Consider the following 13,485-nt stretch of genomic DNA (forward strand, 5'->3'; position numbering starts at 1 on the left):
TAGTTGGTATGTAGAAAAAATAAGTAGTGGCCTTGGTGTTAGCAACTTTAGACCTTTAAGGTAATAAATTCTTTCCTTTGTTGTAAACCCATTACACATCTGCCCTATAGGAATGCAATTTTATCTAACACCTTTGGAAGATGGCGCCAAACCTTAAAATAATTACTCTTAGAGAAAATAAGTCTTATGGTTGACAAACCTTTGTCAAGAGTCATAATATGTTAATAGTCCTTCTGGCCAGAAAATGATGTAAATCACCTAAACCATTTGTATACGATAAATTTGCAGGAAAGAAACCCTAGTTTTTGGTAAGGATCAAAGACTGCTGACTTTGCATCCCCTATTATCCTCTATGTGTAACTTAGGGTATAAAAGCCCCTGTTGAAAATAAAGCTACGGGCCTTGCTTACCAAAGCTTGGTCTCCCCATGTCATTCTTTTTCTCAATTTCCAGCTGAGTCTCCATCTGGAGTGCGGAGGTCCTCTGTGACCATTTGTTTGCGTGGGCTTCTAAGACCCACTCGAGAAGGTGTCTAAGGTGGGGCACCTTCCGCTATTCGAGAGGGTGCCTGCGGCCTCCATGGTCAGAGCTAACCTGGTGTCACAGGTTATATTGATTTTCCGTGTAAACCAAGCTACTCAGCCTCTTTTCTCCACTGAATTTTCCTACTGAGCTATCCTCATTCTATTACTCTTTATAGCTCTGATGAATATTTAAATAGTCGCCGAAGCCGTCTCCCCTTCGAATACCCTGGATCAGCCGGGGCTGGACCTTGGCACCTGCCACTTTGGGTTTAGGTCACCTGGGGGATTATCTGACAGATAGACCATGTCTCTAATTTGTAAAGGGGGCAAGGGGGCTTGGGGGTCAGGGGCAGGCAGGTTGTGGTTGATGAATTTCCAGGCATTGTGGAGTTCTGCCAGCAGAGGGGAGTGTAGGAAGCTTGGTATGGGAGGAGCTTCAGCAGGGAGTCCAGGAAGGAGCATGGGCCTTCCATACATCACCTCAAAGGGGCTCAGCCCCAGGGGCTTTTGGGGCAAAGCCTGCATTCTGAGGAGAACAATCGACAAAAATTTTATTCCAATCCAGATGTACCTCGAGGGTTAATTTGGTAAGAGTTTCTTTGATTATTCTATTCATCCTTTCTACCTTTCCTGAGGACTGGGGACGATATGGAATGTGAAATTTTCAGGGTATCTGTAAGAATTGGACAAGTTGTTGGGTGACCTTGGACGTACATTTTGGGCCCTTATCAGTTTGTAGGGATGAAGGCAGGCCAAACCTGGGGATAATTTTTGTGAGGAGGATTTGGGCCACAGTGTGGGCTCTTTTGTTTGTAGTGGGAAATGTTTCTACCCATCCCGAAAAAGTGTCCACAAGGACCAGGAGGTATCTGAATTGCTGAACCGGGGACATATGAGTGAAGTCTATCTGCCAATCTTGCGCTGGGAGGCTGTCTTGCATTTGATGAGTTGGAAAGGAGGTAGGCTTAAGGTTGGAATTGGGATTAATACGTTGACATGTTTGACAGGAGCAGGTAAGGTTATCTAAATATTGTTGGTCAGCAGTGAATATGGGGAAGTAGTTATGGAGGAACTGTTGGAGTGTCTTGGATGAGGGATGAAAGAGTGAGTGTAGATAAGAGAGGATTTTTTTGGTGGTGGGAGGGTCGGATGGAGTCAGAGCTAAGATGACAGGGGACTGGAGGGAGGGATGGGACAGGGCTATCTCTTTTATCTTCTGGTCTGCAGCATTGTTGTAGGCTGATATGAGACTTCTCTTTTGATGTCCCCTACAGTGGAAGATGGCAGCTTTGTTTGGTAAGAGTGCTGCTTCTAGAATTTGTGGATCATGTCTGAGTTAATAATCCCTTTTGGGTTTGGAAACCTCTGTCTCCATATTAGGATGTTTGAGTGAAGTATGTTATAGGCGTATTTGGAGTCGGTGTGGATGTTAACCCTTAGATTTTTAGCCAGAGTAAAAGCTCTGGTGAGAGCTATCAGTTCTGCCTGTTGGGAGGTGGTGTGAGGTGGCAGAGGTGAAGCTTCAATTGTCTGGGTCTCGTAATTGTGACAAAGGTCCCCCTGGATAATGGCATATCCTGCTGTGAAGGAGGGGCGGATTTTTGAGAGCTGCCATCAACAAACCAGTTGATGTCTGGAGTGTCTGGGTCTAGGATGGGCTGTTAAATGTTGAAAGGAGTTTTGGATAAGATCTACTGGTCAACCACTTGTAAAAGAATGAAACTAGTACACTTTCTAACACCATACACAAAAATAAACTCAAAATGGATTAAAGATCTAAACATAAGACCAGAAACTATAAAAGTCTTAGAGGAGAACATAGGCAAAACACTCTCCAACATACATCACAGCAGGATCCTCTATGACCCACCTCCCAGAATACTGGAAATAAAAGCAAAAATAAACAAATGGGATCTAATTCAAATTAAAAGCTTCTGCACAACAAAAGAAACTATAAGCAAGGTGAAAAGACAGCCTTCAGAATGGGAGAAAATAATAGCAAATGAAGCAACAGACAAACAACTAATCTCAAAAATATATGAGCAACTCCTGCAGCTCAATTCCAGAAAAATAAACGACCTAATAAAAAAATGGGCCAAAGAACTAAATAGACATTTCTCCAAAGAAGACATACAGATGGCTAACAAACACATGAAAAGATGCTCAACATCACTCATTATCAGAGAAATGCAAATCAAAACCACAATGAGGTACCATTTCATGCCAGTCAGAATGGCTGCAATCCAAAAGTCTACAAGCAATAAATGCTGGAGAGGATGTGGAGAAAAGGGAACCCTCTTACACTGTTGGTGGGAATGCAAACTAATACAGCCACTATGGAGAACAGTGTGGAGAGTCCTTAAAAAACTGGAAATAGAACTGCCATATGACCCAGCAATCCCCCTGCTGGGCATACACACCGAGGAAACCAGAATTGAAAGAGACATGTGTACCCCAATGTTCATCGCAGCACTGTTTATAATAGCCAGGACATGGAAGCAACCTAGATGTCCATCAGCAGATGAATGGATAAGAAAGCGGTGGTACATATACACAATGGAGTATTACTCAGCCATTAAAAAGAATACATTTGAATCAGTTTTAATGAGGTGGATTCTCGGGGTCCAGCCCCAGTTGGATCCAGGGATTCCCTCAGGATGACGGCATTGGTGATTAGAATAGCAAAGCAGAGATTTATTAGATGCTCAATAATAACTGGTTTACGCGGGAAATCAATAAAGTTCGTAACACCAAACTTGCTCTGACCACGGAGGTCGCAGGTGCCCTCTCGAATAGCGGAAGGTGCCCCACCTTAGGCACCTTCTCGAGTGGGTCTTAGAAGCCCAGACAAATAAGTGGTCACAGAGGACCCCCGCACTCCAATTATTTTGGCATGAAGGAAGAACAGAAGAGAAAAGGAGGAAAAGGAAACAAACAAACAAACAAAATGACACGGGGAGACCAAGCTTCTGTGAGCAAGGCCCATAGCTTTATTTTCAACAGGGGCTTTTATACCCTAAGTTGCACATAGAGGATAATAGGGGGTATGAAATCATGCAAAGTCAGCAGTCTTTGATCCTTATTGAGACCAGGCTTTCTTTTCTGCAAATTTATCGTATACAAATGGTTTAGGTGATTTCCATCATCTTCTGGCCAGAAGGCCTGTTAACATTTTATGACTCTGATAAAGGTTTGTCAACCATAAGACTTATTTTCTCTAATTATTTTAGTTTGGTGCCATCCTCCCAAGGTGTTAGATAAAGTTGCATTCCTATAGGGCAAAGGTGCAGTGGGTTTACAACAAAGAAAAGAATTTATTACCTTAAGGGTCTAAAGTTGTTAACACCAAGGCCACTACTTATTTTTTCTACATACCAACTATATTAATTAATACACTTCCAAGGATACAATACAGGGGATGTGGGAACTTGGCAGCAAGCATTGGCTCAACAATGAAATCTTCTACTAGTTCTATTCTGACAATTTCTAACTCTCCGAGAGGCTCTATACTATTTGAATATCTTAAGCTTCCCGTGCCTCTCAAGGCTGGGAGACTGTAAACAATCGTATGCATAGCTGTAGGAGTCTGGGTAAACCTGTCAGGCAAGTTAGGGAGCCATCTGAGGGGTTTGTGAGCTAAAACACTCTTGTCACACCCAGGAACTTTATTAACTGGAGCTGTAAGTTAATTCTTTTTCAGAGAAAGAGAATGGTGGTGGGGGACAGCTCCCCATAAAGTCAGAGGTGTAGGTGAGAGCACAAAGCAGTAAAGTAGGCAGACTCTGGTTTTGGGGTAGACGCTCAGGCAGGCCCAGAGGGGCACCCCTTGAGTTCTGGCTCGCCTTGCCCACCAGAACTCTCCCACATAACCTTGTTATGGGTGGGGACTCCCATGCTGGCTCCTGGCAGTGGATGAAACTGGAGCCTATTATACAGAGTGAAGTAAGCCAGAAAGAAAAACACCAATACAGCATACTAATGCATATATATGGAATTTAGAAAGATGGTAACGACAACCCTGTATATGAGACAGCAAAAGAGACACAGATGTATAGAACAGTCTTTTGGATTCTGTGTGTGGGGGGGAGATGATTTGGGAGAATGGCATTAAAACATGTATAATATCATATATGAAACGAATCTCCAGTCCAGGTTTGATGCAGGATACAGGATGCTTGGGGCTGGTGCACTGGGATGACCCAGAGGGATGGTATCGGGAGGGAGATGGGAGGGGGTTTCAGGATTGGGAACACGTGTACACCCATGGTGGATGCATGTTGATGTATGGCAAAACCAATACAATATTGTAAAGTAAAATAATAATAATAATAAGATGTACTGTTAGGCTGTAGCTACGTAGGAGAGAGTCTGTTGTAGAGGACGTGGGCAATAAGCTGACGGGGTTAAGGGGAGAGCAGGGGGAGAATGAGAGCCGAGGGTTGAGGAGAAATGCGTGTAGGACCTGTACCCTGGAAGGGGGAAGGGAGAGGAAAGCCCGATGTGATAGTAAGTCTCGGAAGGTGTGTGGAGAACAGACTGTTAAGGGGGCATGTCTAGAGAGTTTATTTGCTTCGGGTACGAGGGCTGCGATAGCAGCCATGGCCTGTATGCAGGGAGGCCACTCCTTGTCACCATGTCAAGCTGTTTTGACAGATAGGCTATAGGAGACCAGGTGTCTCCAGCCTGCTGACAAAGAAGTCCCAGGGCCTGTCCTTGGTTGGAATGGGCAAAGAGAAAGAATGGTCTGGTGTGATCTGGCAGGTGGAGAGTTGGCACTCGGGGAGGCTCTGGGTCAGCCGGTGAATAGGATTGGCCAGTGAGGAGGGATTAAAGAGGGGCTCATCTGGACATCCTTTAGTTGCCTCATAGAGCAGCTTTGCAAGGACGGAAAAGTTAGGGATCCAGATACAGAAAAAGTTGAGGAGGCCGAGGATAGACAGGAGTTCCCTTTTCGTTTTTGGAAGTGGACAGTAATCAAGGCCTGGATTCTATCTGGGGGAATAGTTCTTTGTTGGTGGGATATGGAGAGCCCCAGGTAGGTGACATTTGTCTGTACTACTTGGGCCTTGGATCAGGACACCCAATAACCCCAAGATCCCAGGGCCCCAAGGAGTTTGGCAGTATGTTGGAGACAGAGTCTTTGGTTTGGGCTACAAAGGAAGAGGTCATCTACATATTGGAGGAGATGACTTGGGGCTAGGTCGAGTGTCTGTAGGTCCTTTTGTAAAGCCTGTCCAAAAATGTGGGGGCTGTCTCTGAACCCCTGGGGGAGAACTGTCTATGTTAGTTGTTGGGAAATGTGAGTCTTGGGGTCTTGCCAGGTGAAGGTGAAAAGGGGCTAGGAGAGTGGGTGGAGGGAGATAGTGGAAAAGGCATCTTTGAGATCTAATACTGTGAAGTGGCTTGCAGTTTGGGTATGGCAGACAGAAGGGTGTAAGGATTAGGGACTACTGGGAATGTTGGCATAATTGCCTCATTGATATTTTTCAGGTCCTGGACCAGTCTCCAAGAGTTTGGTCCCTTTCTTACTGCCAGAATAGGCGTGTTGTGTGGTAAATGGGTAGGAATTAAGATAGAGGCTTGAAGAAGATGATCTATGATAGGCTTAAGTCCCTTGTGGGCCTCTGGGGTGAGAGAGTACTGTTGTTGGGTGATTATAGTCGAGGGGTCTTTTAGGGTAATGTGGACTGGGGGATGATGTTTGGCTATGGATGGGTGATCAGTGTCCCAGACTTAGGGGTCTAAGGTGGGTAGATCCAAGGGAAGGTCAGGGGTGAGGGATAGGGATGGTCCAGGTGTCATCTGCATGCCAAATATAGAGACTGTATCGAGGAGGGGAATGGTAATAAAGACTCCCAATTTAGATAATAGATCTCTCCCCAGGAGTGCCGTTGGGCACTTAGGCATTATGAGGAATGAGTGTATGAGGGTTGATTTTCTAAATTGACAGAGTAATGGAGGACTGATTTTTGGCCTTAAGGGAACTCCAGAGACCCCCTTGATTTTGAGTTCTGAATCTTGAGTTAGGCCAGAATAGGAAGTAAAGAGAGAGAAAGTGGCTCCAGTGTCTACTCTAAAGGAGGTCTTTTTTCCGGCCACTACCCCGTCTACCCTAGGTTCCGAGCTCATGTCCAGGACATGGGCTGGGGACCTGGAACCTGGGCCCTGTCATTGAGCAAACTCTTGTAGTGTTGGGCTGGGGTTTTGGGGAGAAGTGGGGATCTCCCCAGGGGCACCACGGCGTCTCTGTGGACATTCCATTCTCCAGGTCTGGGAGGTAGGGACCTCTCCAGGGGTGTCAGGGCGTCCCTGGAGACAGTCCATTTTCCAGTGTCCCCACTGGCCACAGGTCAGGCATGTTTTTGTAGGGGGCTGTGGATTTGGGTGCCGGGGTCCAGCCCCGGCTGATCCAGTGTATTCAAAGGAGAGACGGCATTGGCGATCTATTTATTTAAATATTCATCAAAGATATAAAGAGTAATAGAATGAGGATAGCTCAGTGAGGAAATTCAGTAGAGAAAAGAGGCTGAATAATTCAGCCAGAAGGTGAGAGAAAGAACGACACGGGGAGACCAAGTTTCGGTGAACAAGGCCCGCACTTTATTTTTCAAAGTAGTTTTTATACCTTAAGTTATGCATAGAGGATAATGGGGGAAGGGGTAGAGTCATGCAGTAAGCCAGGCTTTCTTTCTGCAAACTTATCATATGCAAAAGTTTAGGTGATTTGCATCATTTTCTGGCCTGGAGGCCTGTTAACATTTTAAGAAACTTATTTTTCTCTAAAGGTGATTGTTCTAAAGTCAGGCGCCAGCCTCCAAAAAGCATTGGACAAAGCTGCATTCCTATAGGGCAAAGGTGTGGTGGGCTACAACAAAAAGTAATTAACTCAAGGGTCCAAGGTTACAAACATTAAAGCTACTACTTACACCAATTATATTAATCAATACACTGCCAGGGACACAGCAGGTAAGGGATATGGAGACTTAGCAGCAAACATTGGCCCAAGAAGTGAAAAACCCTTCACCAATACAATTTCTAATCAATCTTTTAACTGCTCTAAGGAATCTGTATTTAGACAGTTTAGAACATCTCCTGCCTCTCACAGTTGGGAGGCTCTGAACAATCACATGTGGCTGGAAAAACCTATTCAGGCAGGCTAGAGGATTTCCAAAGGAGTTTGTAGGTTGAAACACTGTCACACCCAGGAACTTTATTAACTGGAGCTATAAGTTAAATCTTTTTTCAGAGAGAGATAGTGGGGGACAGCCCCGCCACCATAAAGTCAGAGGTGTAGGTGAGAGCACAAAGCAGAAAGTAGGCAGACTCTGGTTTTGGGGGTAGATGCTCGAGAATTTCCAGGGGGACTCCTGAGGCTCAATCCCGCCTTTGCATATGCCGAGCCTCCTTCCTCATGACCTTTGCCACAGCAGAGTTCCTCACGCTGGCTCCCGGCAGTGATAGAATTCCAGTTGAGCTATTCCAGATCCTGAAAGATGATGCTGTGGAAAGTGCTGCACTCAATATGCAATATGCAATATGCACTCAATATGCAATATGCCGGCTCCCGGCATTTGGGCATGCCTTTGCTTAGTGTCCTGACTGGTTGCATCGGAAGCAGGGTCCAGGGGCGGGGTGGGGGAGGGGGGGGGTCTTGAGTCCCAGTCTGGGATGACTTGGGCCAGGCTGATCTCTTCCCTTATTTGCTGCCACCAAAAGGGCATATTTAGCTTTTCTCTCAGGGTCTTTTTCTCTCTTAGCTTCTTCCTCTCTATTATTGAACACCTTGAAGGCTACTTCTAGAAGGTCTCTTTGAGGGGTATCAGGGCCCTTCTGTAGTTGTCAAAGCTTGCGTCTAATGTCAGGGGTGGACTGGCTGATGAATTGAACATGAAGGTAGAGTAACCCAGCAGGGGTGGTGATATCTGGCTTTGGACTGCCTCTATGAGGTGTGCCAAGAATAAGGCTGGATTTTCATCTGCCCCTTGGGTGATTTCTCTGATTTTATCATAATTGACATGGATATTAGTATTTTTCTGCATTCCTTCTAGAAGGCAAATAATCATATGATTGAGTCTCTTGATACCTGGGTCATTGGGCTGGTAAGTCCAGTGGGGATCTAATTGAGGCACCACCTCATCCGCAATTGTGCTATCCCAGTCTTGGTTATGTAAGTGATCAGCATGGGCTTTTGCCACTTGCCAGTTACGGTCTTTCATGAGAGTGAAAGTGTGAGAGTGGCATTTAGGATATAATATATGTCACTCCATGTGAGGTTATAGGCCTGGGAGAGTCTCAGGAATTCTTTTCTGTATCTGGTAGGATTTTCAGAAAATGATCCTAACTTTTCTTCTGTCTGGCTCATATCTGACAATGAAAATGACACATGGACTCGGGTGGGGCCCTCTGGCCCCGATACCTCTCTCAGGGGAAACATACATTGGGTACGTGACCCTGTGGCAAGAGGGGAGGGAAGAGGGGAGGGGGAGTCAGGGAGATGGAGTAGCAGGGTTGAGGGGGAGTCAGGAGAGGTTTTGGGGTCAGTAGGTGAATTGGATGAGGGGGAAGGCGAGAGTTGGCGGGGTGGCAGATAGGGTGGGGGCTCGTCCGCTGGGTCAAACTCTGGGGGTGCGGAAGGTCATGACCAACGGTTAGTTGAAGAAGAGCCCTTTTTGGGGGGGAGGCAAGGTGCATAGAAGGACCTCATGGGTAGAGCAGTTCTTGCATAGGGAGGGCCTGCTCCCAAGGGCCCAAAAGGCTTGGGCATATAGGACCTCTGACCCTTTGCCATTCTGTTTGAAGAAGTTAGTGAGATCTGATAAAATATCGAAATCAAAAGTCCTGAACTCAGGCCAGTGGTTTTGGCTGTCTAATTGGTATTGAGGCCAAATCTGTATACAGAGTTGTTTTAAGTGGTTAGCTTTGAGTTCAGTGAGAGAGAGTGGCTTGAGATTTTTTAGAACACAGGCCAGAGGGGAATCCTTTGGGACAGATTGACCAGACCCCATAATTGAAAGGCAATCAGAGGCTCCTGTTGGGAGCTCCAGTCATCACCCGTAGTCGCAATAGGAGTTATGAGAAGAGAGCTCTGTGTCGAGGTGGAGCATCCCCCATTGTTGCCTACAGAATGGCCCTAGGATGGGGGTCCCTGGAACCTGGAGAGGACTAAGTTTTAGGGCACCTCTAGAAAACCGTCCGGATTGGATCTTATCTTAATTTAGGGGCTGGTTTGAATATAGTGTTGCATGTAAAATGGTCAAATGGCAAAAGGCCTCTGTCCTGGAGTTGGTCAGTCTCACGGAAAAGAAAGTGTAGAGAAAGCAGGAATAGAGAGAGAGAGAGAGGCCAGTATCCCTTGGGGTACATGGAAAATCAATAAAGCCCTTACACAGGACTTGTACCGCTCACAAAGGCACAGGGCATCCTCTCGAGGAGGTCTTGAAAGCCCGGGCAGGAAAGTGAGCTCAGCAGGCTTCCACGCTCCGAAGAGCTGGCCAAGGGGAAGGAGAAGGAACCTCAACCTCCCTGGTTTCAGTACCCAAAATGTAAGGTATGGAGTTAGAGTAGGCGAGGTTTGGAAAAAGAATGAGACTAGCACTCTACAGGAACAGATCACCTTTAATGAGGCAAGAAGGGGCAGAAGTCAGATTAGCGAGCTGCTGCACTTATCTAAGAAAAGAGTAAGTATATATAGGCATGTATGTAGAAAGCTACTGTCTTAAGGGGGCCTGTTCTTCTCCAAGGTTGCTGGGAATAGTTATCTCTTAAACGGCTAGGACAAGGAGTTCTGGAGATCGGCCAGAGGCTGGGCTGGCTTGGAGCTGGGCATAATCAACCTAATGTCTATTTTTCCTTCTGGTGAGAGAGTTCTTTCTTTTGCCTAGAAAGGTGGGGAGGACCTGGAGGGGGAGTTTTACTTCCAGGTTACCTTGAGCCATGCAACTTTCCTTCAACAGGGAAGTCTGGTGTGCTGAAATCCATGGAGTCTCAAAGAGTCAGACACAGCTGAGTGACTGAACAACGAATAACAACAACTAGGAGATTTGAAGTGGACAGCAATTCCTTAGCTAAACAAAAAACTGCTGTTAAGATCAGAGGAGCAGAGAACAGACTTTTGGAGAAAGGAGGGGAAAGAGAGGGTAGAACTAATTGAGGAAGTAGCATTGCCATATATACACTACCATGTGAAAAACAGATATTGGGAAGCTGCTGTATAACACAGGGAGCTCAGCTGGTGCTCTATGACCTCCTAGAGGGGTGGGATGGGGTGGGAGGATTGAGGCTCAAGAGGGAGTAGATATATGTATATCCTTGGGACTTCCTGGACAAGAAAACTGGAGTGGGTAGCCATTCCATTCTTCAGGGGATCTTCCTGGCCCAGGGATCAAACCCAGGCCTCCTACATTTCAGGCAGATTCTTTACCATCTGAGCCACCAGGGAAGCCATATATGTGTGTGTGTGTGTGTGTGTATGTGTGTGTGTGTGTGTTTTTATGTCTGATTCACGATGTTGTATAGCAGAAACCAACATGACATTGTAAAGCAATTTTGCTCCATTAAACAAAATAGATCAGGGAAAATAATGGACTTTAAGTGGTTTGTAAATTGTAAAGCACATCATAAAAGTTATCATCGTGATCTGCTTTTCTATGCCATTCCTGAGAGGGAAATTTGCTTCTGGCCTGTTGAGATGGCCTGGGTCAAAGAGGTGCCAAATGATGGATAAGAGTTAGAAGTTGGGCCCTGGGGCAGCCATGGAGGTCAATCAGGAAGGCCCTCACACTTGGCAGCACTGGGCAAACTTATCCTGCTTCTGCCTCAGACTGGCCCCTGGGAAATCAATAGGGCAGGGAGATTCTTGATTTATAGACAGGTTTCTATGGAGAAGCAGTTTCTCTGGTTTACCTAAGAATACACTGCCTTGGCTTTGGACACTAGAGCCAAGAAGAACATCACTACATATAACCAAACATGGAAATCAATTTATGGAGAAACAAACGTGGAAATATTTTGTCATTATATTGTGCCTCCTTACCTTAAATCCTCTCATGCATTTATTCCCATCCCCCTTATTGGTGTTAATAACATGGTAGTTGTGATCTTTTCTTATATATTGATTGTCAGCTTTTGACTGACAAATATTCCCAGCCTAAACACAACTGATGAGCTCTGGTAAAGTATAGTATAGAAGGAAACAGAAATGACAGAATCTTGTTAGCCCTCCTGTGTGTGGTCACTGAGGAGCAAAAATGGCATCAATGGGAAGGCCATGTCCCACTAAGAGTCCATGGGGTTTTGATGCCAATCCCCATGCAGACAAACACCAGCAAACCTGGTAAACTGGACTAAACCTTGTAGTTTATTTTTCTCAAGTGTTAGAATTAAAAAATATAAATATCTCAGAACAAAATGACACTTTAGGACATGGGCCTTTTCATCCCTGTTGCTTGGGATTTAGAGAAAAGCTAAATCATGGCACCATTAGAAAGGGAATCAGAAGTAGGAAGAGGAGGCAAGAGAGAAGGAGTGAGAGCGTCTGGCTGGAGCTAGCCTGAGCCTGTCCGAGTCAAGAGTAAGTCTGGGAGAAATGGTTGCGTGTCCTGAAGGGCAGGGAGATGATTTGCACTAGAGTAGAAAATGAGAACCCCAGCTGCCCACCAGAGTGCACTTTCTTTGTAACCTCTTGAAAAGTTGCATCTCTAGAAAACACCTTAAATGACATTTCTGAAATGAAACCAATCAAACCAGACCTTGAACTTCCTGAGTATCTGAGACCTTGTCATCCACTCTGTTTCTGCAGTCAGATCATCCTCATAGGAGACTGAAAATTGGCCAAAATATTTTCCCTTATCTACTCAGTCTCAACTGTTAAATGAACTCTGTTGAATCATCTCCAAGGTCCATTCATGCTCTGCTGCGCATTTTCCATGATTTACTAGAATCATGTTTACTAGAGTCGGTAGGGCAGGCATTTACCTACTCCCTGTGGAATCAGTGGAAAACTCCTGGACACTCATCCTGCCCTAATAGATGCTGTGGGACCCAGACCCAGACATGTGATCACAATTAACCAGAAAGCTACAGGACACAGGGCTGGGAATAGCTGAATTTCTGAACTTGCACAATGTCTCCTTTTTTCCTCAAAGCTCATATTTCGAGGGAAACCCTAAAATATGAATTCTCTACTGTAAAAGCATTACACAAGGATTTTGTTTTCTGTCCTTTTGTAACTCTTATTCCTCATCTATTTTGGAAGCTCCAGGTCATCGTTCCCTCTTCCTTTGTGTCTGTATCTGACACATAGCATGCCAGCATTTGACATGTTCTGTGACATCGTGGATGAGATGCAGATTTTACTGGAAAGCACCCAGGCTGTGAATATTCCCTTCACCCTCGTCCTCCCTTAGAGACACTGACATGAACAGGCTTCTGTGTTAAAGTCAGGTTGGAGGCTGGCCTTTTATAAGTAGATGAGGAGCAGGGCACTCAGGATATCCTGAGTTGTATAGAAACATATTCAGGTCAGGCATGACTGCAGGACATGCACCAAGGAGGGGGTCTAGCAGAGGAGCCACTTCCCACGCCCCTGTGTGTTTACAGACAGGAGGCAGGAGCTGGCAGATGCCTAAGAAACAAGGACAGTGTCCTAGGTGAGTTTCTATCTTTGCCCTGGGAACCTGAGAGCCTACCTCCATGACAAGCTCTTCTCCCTGTGATCTAACTCAAACTTGCTTATTGCTAAGCTACCAAGAAAGAAGGAGAAGGACACTGAGGATGAGTGTCCAGGGACATTGGTCCATGTCAGTCATCCCAAATTCCAATGTATTTTCTCTTCTTAGCAAGATGACACTACTATGTTGCAAATTCTCTCATTCTTGTAAAAGATTCAAGTCAGTCTTCCAGGGAGCCCCTTATGGTTCATATTTAACATATTTTGTTTAATATATTAAATATATATATATAT

The sequence above is a fragment of the Bubalus bubalis genome, chromosome 6 (assembly GCF_019923935.1).
Source record: "Bubalus bubalis isolate 160015118507 breed Murrah chromosome 6, NDDB_SH_1, whole genome shotgun sequence".
Classification (NCBI taxonomy): Eukaryota; Metazoa; Chordata; class Mammalia; order Artiodactyla; family Bovidae; genus Bubalus; species Bubalus bubalis.